Source organism: Mustelus asterias, chromosome 10 (assembly GCF_964213995.1).
Source record: "Mustelus asterias chromosome 10, sMusAst1.hap1.1, whole genome shotgun sequence".
NCBI classification, from domain to species: Eukaryota; Metazoa; Chordata; class Chondrichthyes; order Carcharhiniformes; family Triakidae; genus Mustelus; species Mustelus asterias.
The window spans coordinates 127,968,842-127,981,562 of record NC_135810.1 but is presented as its reverse complement, the minus strand read 5'-3'; the positions used below and the strand labels follow the sequence as shown (position 1 = coordinate 127,981,562).

At 47.0% G+C, this 12,721-nt stretch overlaps 1 protein-coding gene across 1 annotated transcript in view; it reads left to right on the top strand.

The window, feature by feature from the left end:
- Positions 1 to 827: 827 nt before the first annotated feature.
- The window catches only part of LOC144499967 (protocadherin-16-like), a 502,287-nt gene continuing 490,393 nt past the window's right edge, over positions 828 to 12,721 (top strand). The window contains exon 1 of the mRNA XM_078222709.1: positions 828 to 928. The gene's annotated coding sequence lies outside the window, so the exon portion shown is untranslated. The remainder of the gene's footprint in view (positions 929 to 12,721) is intronic.

Below are 12,721 nucleotides of genomic sequence, written 5' to 3'. Positions count from 1 at the left end.
AAGTCATTCAGGACTGAGATGAGGAAGAACTTCTTCACTCAGAGAGTTGTGAACCTGTGGAATTCTCTCCCACAGAAAGCTGTTGGGGCCAGTTTGTTAGATATGTTCAAGAGGGTGCTGGACGTGGCTCTTATGGCGAAAGGGATCAAGGGGCATGGAGAGAAAGCAGGAGTGGGATACTGACAGTTCATGATCACCCATGATCATATTGAACGGTGATGCAGGCTCAAAGGGCCAAATGGCCTACTCCTGCACCTATTTTCGATGCTTTGTCTTCCCCTGCCTTTTCCCTGTACCCCTGCACATTGTTTCTGTTCAAATAATTATCTAATAGCCTCCTTTATGCTTTTGGGAGTGATGTCTCTTTGTGTGTCTCTCTGTGTCTGTCTGTGTGTCTCTGTGGGGGTGATGTCTCTCTGTGTGTCTCTCTGGGGGTGATGTGTGTCTGTGTGTGTTACTCTGGGGGTGATGTCTCTCTCTCTCTCTCTCTGTCCCTGTGTGTGTGTGTGTGTGTGTCTTTCTGTGTCTTTGTCTCTCCCTGCCTCTGTGTGTCTGGGGTTGATGTCTCTCTTTGTGTCTCTGTCTGTTTGTCTCTCTCTGTCTGTGTGTCTCTCTGTGTTTCTGTCTCTCTGTGCCTCTGTCTCTCTGTGCCTCTGTCTCTCTCTCTCTCTGTGTGTCTCTGTCTCTCTGTGTCTCGCTGTCACTGTGTGTGTCTCTCTCTGTGTCTGGGGGTGGGCTGTCGGGCGGGTCCACTTGCTGACGTGTTGCTCAGGCGGAGCGGATCCGATTCTCAGCCCCGCTCCCAGCGCTCCGGCTCCGGCTCCGCTCCGGGATGTGAGTCGCTGCCGGATTGCGGCGACTGTCCGGGATTCACCTCGGGATTGTCCAGAGAGAGAGATCGGAGAAGAGAAAAGGAGCGAAAAGCTGGGTGAGTGAGAGAGAGAAAGGAGAGAAAGAAAGGGGGAGAATGGGAGAGGGAGAAGAGGGGAGGAAGAACAGAAAGAGGAAAGGAGAAAGAAGCTGGACTTGGATAATAGATAATGGAGGCAGAACCCGGAGAGAGAGAAGGTGAGAGCAGGTAGGAGGGAGAAAGAGAGAAGGAATGGCAGAGAGAAGATGAGGATAATGGGGAAGTGAGGCGAGGAAAAGGAAGAGTTAGGGTGAGGGGGGGGGGGGGGAGAAGGGGATTGAGCTGAGCGAGGTTTGGGGGGCAGCAGGGGGGGAATGCAGCCTAAAGGGGCCCCCAAAGGTCGGTGTTGAGACCATTGTTCTTTTTAATGTTAATTATCTGGATTCAAGTGTAATTGGAGATTATTCCAAAGTTTGTAGATCGCTTGGAAGCGGCGCAGTGACAGATTGAAGGTGAATTTTAACAGGGGAAGTGCAAAGTGGTTTATTTTGGGAGGGAGAATGAAGAGGATACATCAGTGAAATGGGAAAAATTGAGCAAGAGGCAAAGCTGGAGTTCAGATTGGTGAAGGAGATTTTCAAAACTCTGACAAAACAGGAGACCTGCGGTTTAATGAAGAGGGATAAATGGAAGGAAGTTAGCTTTTATAAAACAGTTATTCAATGCATTTATTAATTGCAGCTGCTGGCTCGGAAATATCCATATCTATGTTAGCCAATGATACAAAGATAGGTGGCACTCTTAGCAGCGTACAATACGAGTATTACATTACCAAGAGATATTCAGAGATTAAGTGAATGAACTAAACTGTGGCAAATTGAATTCCATGCAGACAAATGTCCGATCATCTACTTTCAACCAAAAAAGATGTAACAAGATACTTTGTCAAAGGTGAACATTTAGAAAGAGTGGCAGTTTGAAGAACCTTCGCAGGTCCAGGTTCAGTGACCATTAACAGTGGCAGTTTGCAAAATGCCATGAAGGTCAGGATCACACTGAAGCAGACCGGGAGGAGAGTGAAGCAGGTCAGGAGCACTCCCAAAGATTAGGGGTTGTGGATAGTCTGGAGGGATGTCAGAAGTTACAGAGGGACATAGATAGGATGCAAGACTGGGCGGACAAGTGGCAGATGGACTTCAACCCAGATAAATGCGTCGTGGTCCATTTTGGTAGGTCAAATGGGATGAAGGAGTACAATATAAAGGGAAAGACTCTTAGTACTGTAGAGGATCAGAAGGACCTTGGGGTCCGGGTCCATAGGACTCTGAAATCGGCCCCGCAGGTGGAGGAGGTGGTTAAGAAGGTGTATGGAGTGCTGGCCTTTATCAATCGAGGGATTGAATTTAGGAGTCTGGGGATAATGATGCAGCTATATAAGACCCTCGTCAGACTCCACTTGGAGGACTGTGCTCAGTTCTGGTCGCCTCACTATAGGAAGGATGTGGAAAAGATTGAAAGGGTGCAGAGGAGATTTACAAGGATGTTGCCTGGATTGAGTGGCATGCCTTATGAGGATAGGCTGAGGGAGCTCGGTCTTTTCTCCTTGGAGAGACGAAGGATGAGAGGAGATCTAATAGAGGTGTATAAGATGTTGAGAGGCATAGATTGGGTGGACTCTCAGAGGCTTTTTCCCAGGGTGGAAATGTCTGCTACGAGAGGACACAGGTTTAAGGTGCTGGGGGGTAGGTACAGGGGAGATGTTAGGGTTAAGTTTTTCACACAGAGGGTGGTGGGCGAGTGGAATCGGCTGCCATCAGTGGTGGTAGAGGCGAACTCAATAGGGTCTTTTAAGAGACTCCTGGATGAGTACATGGGACTTAATAGGATGGAGGGTTATAGGTAGGTCTAGAAGGTAGGGATGTGTTTGGCACAACTTGTGGGCCGAAGGGCCTGTTTGTGCTGTAGTTTTTCTATGTTTCTATGTTTCTAAAACTAGAGGGCATAGGTTTAAGGTGAGAGGGGACAGATACAAAAAGGTCCAGAGGGGCAATTTTTTCACACAGAGGGTGGTGAGTGTCTGGAACAAGCTGCCAGAGGTAGTAGTAGAGGTGGGTACAATTTTATCTTTTAAAAAGCATTTAGATAGTTACATGGGTACGATGGGTATAGAGGGATATGGGCCAAATGCGGGCAATTGGGATTAGCTTAGGGATTTTTAAAAAAAGGGCGGCATGGACAAGTTGGGCCGAAGGGTCTGTTTCCATGCTGTAAACCTCTATGATTGTGAGTGTGAAGCACGGAGAGGGGAAAATAAAATCAGTCGGTGACATCATGGCAAAGTCATGAGTTGATTGGCTGGTGAATATTACTGCTGCTTTTCCTTTCTGCAAACGTAGATTGTGTGAGCAATGAGAAAGAGCAGAAACAGAGTGGGGCTGTCTGTCACCACCAAGAACCAGTCTGTCAGTTCAGAGCCCACCTTCGGAATGAAGGGAAGCAAGTAGGGGATTGGCTGGTGTGTATTTTCTACTTATCTAAACAAGAGTCTCGACAGCTCAGGCTATCTTTTTTTAAATTATGGTTTACTGTTGCTGGGTAAATATAGGTATTATTAGGATTTGTCAGTATTAGTAAGGTTTATTAGTATTGGGAAAGGTTTATTCACAATATTGAGTGTTTGGCCCATATCCCTCTATACCCATCTTACCCATGTAACTGTCTAAATGCTTTTCAAAAGACAAAATTGTACCTGCCTCTACTACTGCCTCTGGCAGCTTGTTCCAGACACTCACCACCCTCTGTGTGAAAACATTGCCCCTCTGGACACTTTTGTATCTCTCCCCTCTCACCTTAAACCTATGCCCTCTAGTTTTAGACTCTCCTCCCTTTGGGAAAAGATATTGACTATCTAGCTGATCTGTGCCCCTCATTATTTTATAGACCTCTATAAGTTCACCCCTCAGCCTCCTATGCTCCCGAGGAAAAAGTCCCAGTGTATCCAGCCTCTCCTTATAACTCAATCCATCAAGTCCCGGTAGCATCCTAGTAAATCTTTTCTGCACTCTTTCCAGTTTAATAATATGCTTTCTTTAATGGGGTTACCACAGCTGTACACAGTGTTCCAAGTGTGCCTTACCAATGTCTTGTACAACTTCAATAAGATGTCCTAACTCCTGTATTCAATGTTCCAACCAATGAAACCAAGCATGCCAAATGCCTTCTACACCACTGTCCACCTGTGACTCCACTTTCAAGGAGCTATGAACCTGTATCCCTAGATGTCTTTGCTCTGTAACTCTCTCCAACACCCTACCATTAACTGAGTAAGTCCTGCCCTGATTCGATCTACCAAAATGCATCACCTCTTATTTATCTAAACTAAACTCCATTTTCCATTTATCAGCCCACTGACCCAATTGATCAAGATCCTGTTGCAATCCTAGATAACCTTCTTCACTGTCCACTTTGCCACCAATCTTGGTGTCATTTGCAAACTTACTAACCATGCCTCCGCTATTCTCGTCCAAATCATTAATATAAAGGACAAATAACAGTGGGCCCAGCACCGATCCCTGAGGCACACTGCTGGTCACAGGCCTCCAGTCTGAAAAACGACCCTGTACAACCACCGTCTGCCTTCTGTCATCAAGCCAATTTTGTAGCCAATTGGCTACCTCACCCTGGATTCCATTAGATTTAACCTCTTGCAACAACCTACTGCGTGGTACCTTGTCAAAGGCTAAAGTCCATGTAGACAGCGTCAACTGCACTGCCCTCATTTACCTTCTTGGTTACCCCCTTAAAAAACTCAATCAAATTTGTGAGGCATGATTTTCCACTCACAAAGCCATGCTGATTGTCCCTAATCAATCACTGCGTCTCGAAATGCCTGTTTCAAATATCTCTGCTAGGGGACCCTCTAAAACTCTGTACAACGACTGATAAAACCAAGTGTCCCGTATGCCTTCTTAACTATCCTGTTCACCTGCTCTGCCACCTTCAGGAATCTGTGAATAATTATCCCAAGATCACTCTGTTCCCCAGCCTCCTGACATTCATTAAATTATTCCCTCGTCTTGTTTCTTCTTCCAAAGTACATCACCTCACACTTATCAGGGTTAAATACCATCTGCCACTGCTCTGCCCATCTGACAAATCCATCTATATCTTCCTGAAACCACAGTGTGTGTGTGTAGTGGAGTGATTATCACACTCACATCACACGCAGGAGGTCTGCCGTTCGGGCCCGGGCAGGAACATTTCCAAATGCTTTTCGGACAGCATGGTGGCACAGTGGTGAGCACTGCTGTCTCACAGCGACAGGGACCCAGGTTCAATTCTGGTCTCGGGTCGCTGACTGTGTGGAGTTTGCACTTTCTCCCCGTGTCTGCATGGGTTTCCTCTGGGTGCTCTAGTATCCTCCCACAGTCCAAAGATGTGCGGATTAGGTTGATTAACCATGCTAAATTGACCCTAGTGTCAAGGGATTAGCAGGGTAAATGTGTGGGGTTGCAGGAATAGGGCCTGGATGGGATTGTGGTTGGTACAGACTCAATCGGCCAAATGGCCTCCTTCTGCACTGTTCTGATTCTATGAAACTAAAACCATCTTCGACACTCTTCCCCACCCAACCAATCTTGGTGCCATCTGTAAACTTGTTTTACATTCCCCCCAACATTTTCATCATAGAAATCATAGAAACCCTACAGTACAGAAAGAGGCCATTCGGCCCATCGAGTCTGCACCGACCACAATCCCACCCAGGCCCCACCCCCACATCCCTACACATTTTACCCACTAATCCCTCTAATCTACGCATCCCAGGACACTAAGGGCAATTTTAGCATGGCCAATCAACCTAACCTGCACATCTTTGGACTGTGGGAGGAAACCAGAGTACCCGGAGGAAACCCACGCAGACACGAGGAGAATGTGCAAACTCCACACAGACAGTGACCCGAGCCGGGATTCGAACCCAGGTCCCTGGAGCTGTGAAGCAGCAGTGCTAACCACTGTGCTACCGTGCCGCCCTATATTCATCTATATTTTATTTGCGGAAGGATATATTGGCCTTGGAGGGAGTGCAGAGAAGGTTCACCAGGTTGATACCAGAGATGAGGGGTGTTGATTATGAGGAGCGACTGAGCAGATTGGGTTTGTATTCGTTGGAATTTAGAAGGCTGAGGGGGGATCTTATAGAGACCTATAAGATAATGAAGGGGCTGGATAGGGTAGAGATGGAGAGATTCTTTCCACTTAGAAAGGAAACTAGAACGAGAGGGCACAGCCTCAAAATAAAGGGGGGTCAGTTTAGGACAGAGTTGAGGAGGAACTTCTTCTCTCAGAGGGTGGTGAATCTCTGGAATTCTCTGCCCACTGAAGTGGTGGAGGCTACCTCGTTGAATATGTTTAAATCACGGATAGATGGATTCCATACCATAGAACCATAGAAAATTACAGCTCAGAAACAGGCTTTTAGGCCCTTCTTGTCTGTGCCGAACCATTTTATGCCTAGTCCCACTGACCTGCACTTGGACCATATCCCTCCACACCCCTCTCATCCATGAACCCGTCCAAGTTTTTCTTAAATGTTAAAAGTGACCCCGCATTTACCACTTTATCCGCCAGCTCATTCCACACTCCCACCACTCTCTGCGTGAAGAAGCCCCCCCTAATATTCCCTTTAAACTTTTCTCCTTTCACCCTTAACCCATGTCCTCTGGTTTTTTTCTCCCCTCGCCTCAGCGGAAAAAGCCTGCTTGCATTCACTCTATTTATACCCATCAAAATCTTATACACCTCTATCAAATCTCCCCTCAATCTTCTACGCTCCAGGGAATAAAGTCCCAACCTATTCAACCTCTCTCTGTAACTCAGCTTCTCAAGTCCCGGCAACATCTTTGTGAACCTTCTCTGCACTCTTTCAACCTTATTTACATCCTTCCTGTAACTAGGTGACCAAAACTGTACACAATACTCCAAATTCGGCCTCACTAATGCCTTATATAACCTTACCATAACACTCCAACTTTTATACTCGATACTCCGATTTATAAAGGCCAATGTACCAAAGGCACTCTTTACGACCCTATCCACCTGTGACGTCACTTTTAGGGAATTCTGTACCTGTATTCCCAGATCCCTCTGTTCAACTGATCGGTAAGGGAATTAGGGGTTATAGGGATCAGGCGGGTAAGTGGAACTGATCCACTTCAGATCAGCCGTGATCTTATTGAATGGTGGGGCAGGCTCGAGGGGCTGGATGGCCTACTCCTGCTCCTATTTCTTATGTTCTTATGTTTTATGTATATAACAAATAAAGGGAGGCGATGGCCAAGTGGTATTATCACTAGACTATTAATCCAGAAACTCAGCTGTTCTGGGGACCTGGGTTCGAATCCCGCCACGGCAGATGGTGAAATTTGAATTCAAGAAAAAATATCAGAATTAAGAATTTACTGATGACCATGAAACCATTGTCAATTGTCGGAAAAACCCCACCTGGTTCACTAATATCCTTTAGGGAAGGAAACCTGCCATCCTTACCTGGTCTGGCTTACATGTGACTCCAGACCCGCAGCAAGGTGATTGACTCTCAAATGCCCTCCAAGGGTAACTAGGGATGGGCAATAAATGCTGGCCAACCAGTGACTCGATGTCCTACGAATGAATTAAAAAAACAAAATAAGGGTCGCAGCAATGAACTTTGTGGTATGCCACTAGACACTCAAACAACCTTGCACCCACTAACCTTTGTGTCCTTTTACTTAGCCAGTTTCTGATCCATTCAAACAAACAAAGAACAATACAGCACAGGAACAGGCCCTTCGGCCCTCCAAGCCCGTGCCGCTCCCTGGTCCAAACTAGACAATTCTTTTGTATCCCTCCATTCCCACTCCATTCATATGGCTATCTAGATAAGTCTTAAACGTTCCCAGTGTGTCCGCCTCCACCACCTTGCCTGGCAGCGCATTCCAGGCCCCCACCACCCTCTGTGTAAAATATGTCCTTCTGATATCTGTGTTAAACCTCCCCCCCTTCAACTTGAACCTATGACCCCGCGTGAACGTCACCACCGATCTGGGGAAAAGCTTTCGACCGTTCACCCTATCTATGCTTTTCATAATTTTATACACTTCTATTAAGTCTCCCCTCATCCTCCGTCTTTCCAGGGAGAACAACCCCAGTTTACCCAATCTCTCCTCATAACTAATCCCCTCCATACCAGGCAACATCCTGGTAAACCTCCTCTGTACTCTCTCCAAAGCCTCCACGTCCTTCTGGTAGTGTGGCGACCAGAACTGGACGCAGTATTCCAAATGCGGCCGAACCAACGTTCTATACATCTGCAACATCAGACCCCAACTTTTATACTCTATGCCCCGTCCTATAAAGGCAAGCATGCCATATGCCTTCTTCACCACCTTCTCCACCTGTGACGTCACCTTCAAGGATCTGTGGACTTGCACACCCAGGTCCCTCTGCGTATCTACACCCTTTATGGTTCTGCCATTTATCGTATAGCTCCTCCCTACATTATTTCTACCAAAATGCATCACTTCGCATTTATCAGTCTTGAACTCCATCTGCCATTTCTTTGCCCAAATTTCCAGCCTATCTCTATCCTTCTGTAGCTTCTGACAATGCTCCTCACTATCTGCCAGTCCTGCCAATTTTGTGTCATCCGCAAACTTACTGATCACCCCAGTTACGCCTTCTTCCAGATCGTTTATATAAATCACAAACAGCAGAGGTCCCAATACAGAGCCCTGCGGAACACCACTAGTAAGAAGTCTCACAACACCAGGTTAAAGTCCAACAGGTTTATTTGGTAGCAAGGGCCTCCAGCCGGAAAAAGACCCTTCCACTACCACCCTCTGTCTTCTGTGACCAAGCCAGTTCTCCACCCATCTAGCCACCTCCCCCTTTATCCCATCAGATCCAACCTTTTTCACCAGCCTACCATGAGGGACTTTGTCAGAAGCTTTACTAAAGTCCATATAGACGACATCCACGGCCCTTCTCTCGTCAACCATTCTAGTCACTTCTTCAAAAAACTCCACCAGGTTAGTGAGGCATGACCTCCCTCTCACAAAACCATGCTGACTATCGTTAATGAGTTTATTCCTTTCTAAATGCGCATACATCCTATCTCTAAGAATCTTCTCCAACAACTTCCCCACCACGGACGTCAAGCTCACTGGCCTATAATTACCCGGGTTATCCTTCCTACCCTTCTTAAATAACGGGACCACATTAGCTATCCTCCAATCCTCTGGGACCTCACCTGTGTCCAGTGACGAGACAAAGATTTGCGTCAGAGGCCCAGCGATTTCATCTCTCGCCTCCCTGAGCAGCCTTGGATAGATTCCATCAGGCTCATTCATGCCAAGTTTCCCTGAATTCCATGTGCTTTAACCTTCTCAGTCAGTCTCCCATGTGGGACCTTGTCAAAGGCTTTGCTAAGATCGATATATATTGCATAAACTGCACTTCCCTCATCCACACACTCGACCACATTTTCGAAAAATTCTAACAAATTCGTTAGGCATGACCTGCCTCTGACGAATCCATGCTGACTCCCTAATTAACCCATGTCTTTCCGAGTGGAGATTAATTCTCTCCTGCAGAATTTTCTCCAATAGTTTCCCTACCGCTGACGTGAAACTCACTGGTCTGTAATTTCCTGGTTCAACTCTGCCACCCTTCTTAAAAAGTGGAACCACATTAACCGTCCTCCAGTCTTGGTTCTTGGGAATGAGGTGGACCAAGTGGATAAAATGTCAATGGGGGAACATTTTGGGAAGTGTGTCATTGTGTCATAAGATTCAGACTATGGAAAAGGCCAAGGAACAACCCAGAGTGAGAATAATTAACTGGGGGAAGGGTCCACTTCAATGGGGTAAGAACAGATTTGGGCCGATTAAACGGGTCAAAGGTTGGCAGGAAAAGTGGGATCTGAACAACAAGCTACCTTCGAAGAAGATAAAAGGAAAATACCGCGAATGCTAGAATTTGAAACAAACCATCAAACCTTCTCTGTCCATCTGACCAACTCATCTATATCTTCCTGTAACCTACAGCCATCTTCTTCACTATTAACCACCCGACCAATCTTGGTGTCATCTGCAAACTTGCTTAACAACAAGCAAACAAACCTTCAAGGAAGAAATGGTTTGTGCACAGCCTCGAAAGGGAAATATAACGAAAAGAAATTCAGAGGTTCCTGGATGATAAAATGGAGAACCAGTCTGATAAAGAACGACTAAGAAAGCGATTAAGAAAGGAAAGATAGATTATGAAACTAAACTAGCTCAAAATATAAAAAATGATAGTAAAAGTTTTTACAAGTATATAAAAAGGAATAGAGTGGCTGGAGTGAATGTTGGACCCCTGGAAGATGAGAGGGGGGATTTAATAGTGGAAAACGAGGAAATGGCTGAGACTTTAAATAAGTTCTTTGTGTCGGTCTTCACGGTGGAAGACACAAATAGTTTGCTGAATATTAGAGATCGAGAGTTGGTGGGAGGGGAGGTCCTTAATACAATTACTGTTACTAGGGAGGTGGTGCTTGGTAGACTAATAGGACTGAAGGTAGACAAGTCCCCGGGCCCGGATGGAATGCATCCCAGGGTACTGAAAGAAATGGCTGAGGTAATAGCAGATGCATTAGTAGTAATTTATCAAAATTCGCTGGACTCAGGAGCAGGCTGAGGTTAATTTTGGGTTTAAAATCGGAGGTTTTTTTCAAAACTGGAAGTCAGGCCAGGAGAGGCCAGGGGAAGTTTTTGGAGGGTTTAAAAGTGCACCAAAGTATACAGCGGGCAGCATCGTAGTGGGCAGCAGAGTGAGTGGGAAGTTGAGTGAGCTGTCAGGGCTTTGGCTCACAGGGCTTGGACGAGCAGGGGTGAGTTTTTGTTTCCTTACATTCTTATTAACTTTTCACTGTCTTACTTGACATAAAGTGTCCAATATGAGTGTGAAACCAGTGTGCTGTTCCAGTGTAGGATGTGGGAGGTCCTGGAGGCATCTTGCCTCCCGGACATCCACATCTGTGAGGGGTGTGTCGAGCTGCGGTTCCTGAGGGACCGTGTTAGGGAGCTGGAACTACAGCTCGAGGATCTTAGGCTGATGAGGGAGAATGAGGAGGTGATAGACAAGAGCTATCATCAGGTGGTCACACCAGGGCCACGGGAGGAGGCCAAGTGGGTGACGGCCAGGAAGGGTAAGGCTAGGGTGGTTGAGAGCACCCCGGTGGATTTGCCCCTGCACAACAAGTACTCCTGCTTGAGTACTGCTGGGGGGGACAGCCCGCCTGGGGGAAGCAGCAGTGGCCGTGTCTCTGCAGTGGAGTCCAGCCCTGTAACTCAGAGGGCTAAGGAAAAGAGGAGGAAGGCAGTGTTAATCGGGGACTCGATGGTGAAGGGGACAGACAGGCGTTTCTGCGGAGGTAGGCGGGATTCTCGCATGGTGGTCTGCCTCCCTGGGGCCGGGATCCAGGATGTCGCTAGTCGCGTCCCGGAAATCCTGAGGTGGGAGGGAGAGGAGCCTGAGGTAGCGGTACATGTTGGTACCGCTGATGTGGGTAGGAAGGGAGAAGGGGTCGTGAAAAGGGAGTACAGGGAATTAGGGAGACAGCTGAGAAAGAGGAAAGCAAAGGTAGTAATCTCAGAATTACTGCCTGTGCCACGGGAAGGTGAGGGCAGGAATGGAGTGAGGTGGAGGATGAATGTGTGGCTGAGGGACTGGTGCAGGGGGCAGGGATTCAGGTTCCTGGACCATTGGGACCTCTTTAGGGGCAGGGGTGATCTGTATACAAAAAACGGGTGGAACTTGAACCACACGGGGACCAATATCCTGGCCGGTAGGTTGGCTAAGGCTACTGGGGAGAATTTAAACTAGATAGGTTGGGGGGAGGGGAGCTAGAAGAGTTGACTAGGATTAAGGAACTAATTGATGGGGGGGAGGATGCAGGGGAAAGGGGAATTACAAAATTAATGGTAGAGGAGAGGGTGCAAATGAATGAAGGCGGTAATTTAGATAAGGGAGTAGAGGGAGAGGGTGTTCGCGACTCATCAAAGCGGGTCCAGATAAAAGCTGGAATAAGGACACTTTGCCTGAATGCACGAAGCATTCGGAACAAGGTGAATGAGTTGATGGTGCAAATCAGCACAAGTGGGTACGATCTAGTGGCCATTACAGAAACGTGGCTGAAAGGTGACCAGGACTGGGAGATGAATATCCAGGGGTATCAGGCGTTTAGGAAGAATAGACAGGAAGGAAAAGGTGGTGGGGTCGCGCTATTAATAAGAGATAATATCAGGGTAGTACTGAGGGATGACATAGGCTCTGAGGAACAAAACGTGGAATCGTTATGGGTAGAGATGAGGAATAGTAGAGGGAGAAAGACACTAGTAGGTGTGGTATATAGGCCCCCAAATAATAATGTTGAGGTGGGGAGGGCTATAAACAAGCAGATAAGGGATGCGTGTAAAAACGGAACGGCAATAATCATGGGGGACTTCAACATGCACATTGACTGGCAGACTCAAGTCGGTAAGGGTGGAATGGAGGAAGAGTTCTTAGAATGCTGTCGGGATAGTTTCCTTGAACAGCATGTTACGGAACCGACGAGGGAACGAGCTATTTTGGATCTGGTATTGTGTAACGAGGTAGGTAGAATTAAGGATCTTATTGTGAAGGACCCTCTTGGGTCTAGTGACCACAATATGGTCGAATTTCTGATTCAGATGGAAGAGGAGAAAGTTTGGTCTCAAACCAGTGTCCTCTGTTTGAACAGAGGGAAATATGATAGGATGAGGGATGAATTGGCTAAGGTAGACTGGGAGAGCAGGCTGGCAGGTAGGATAG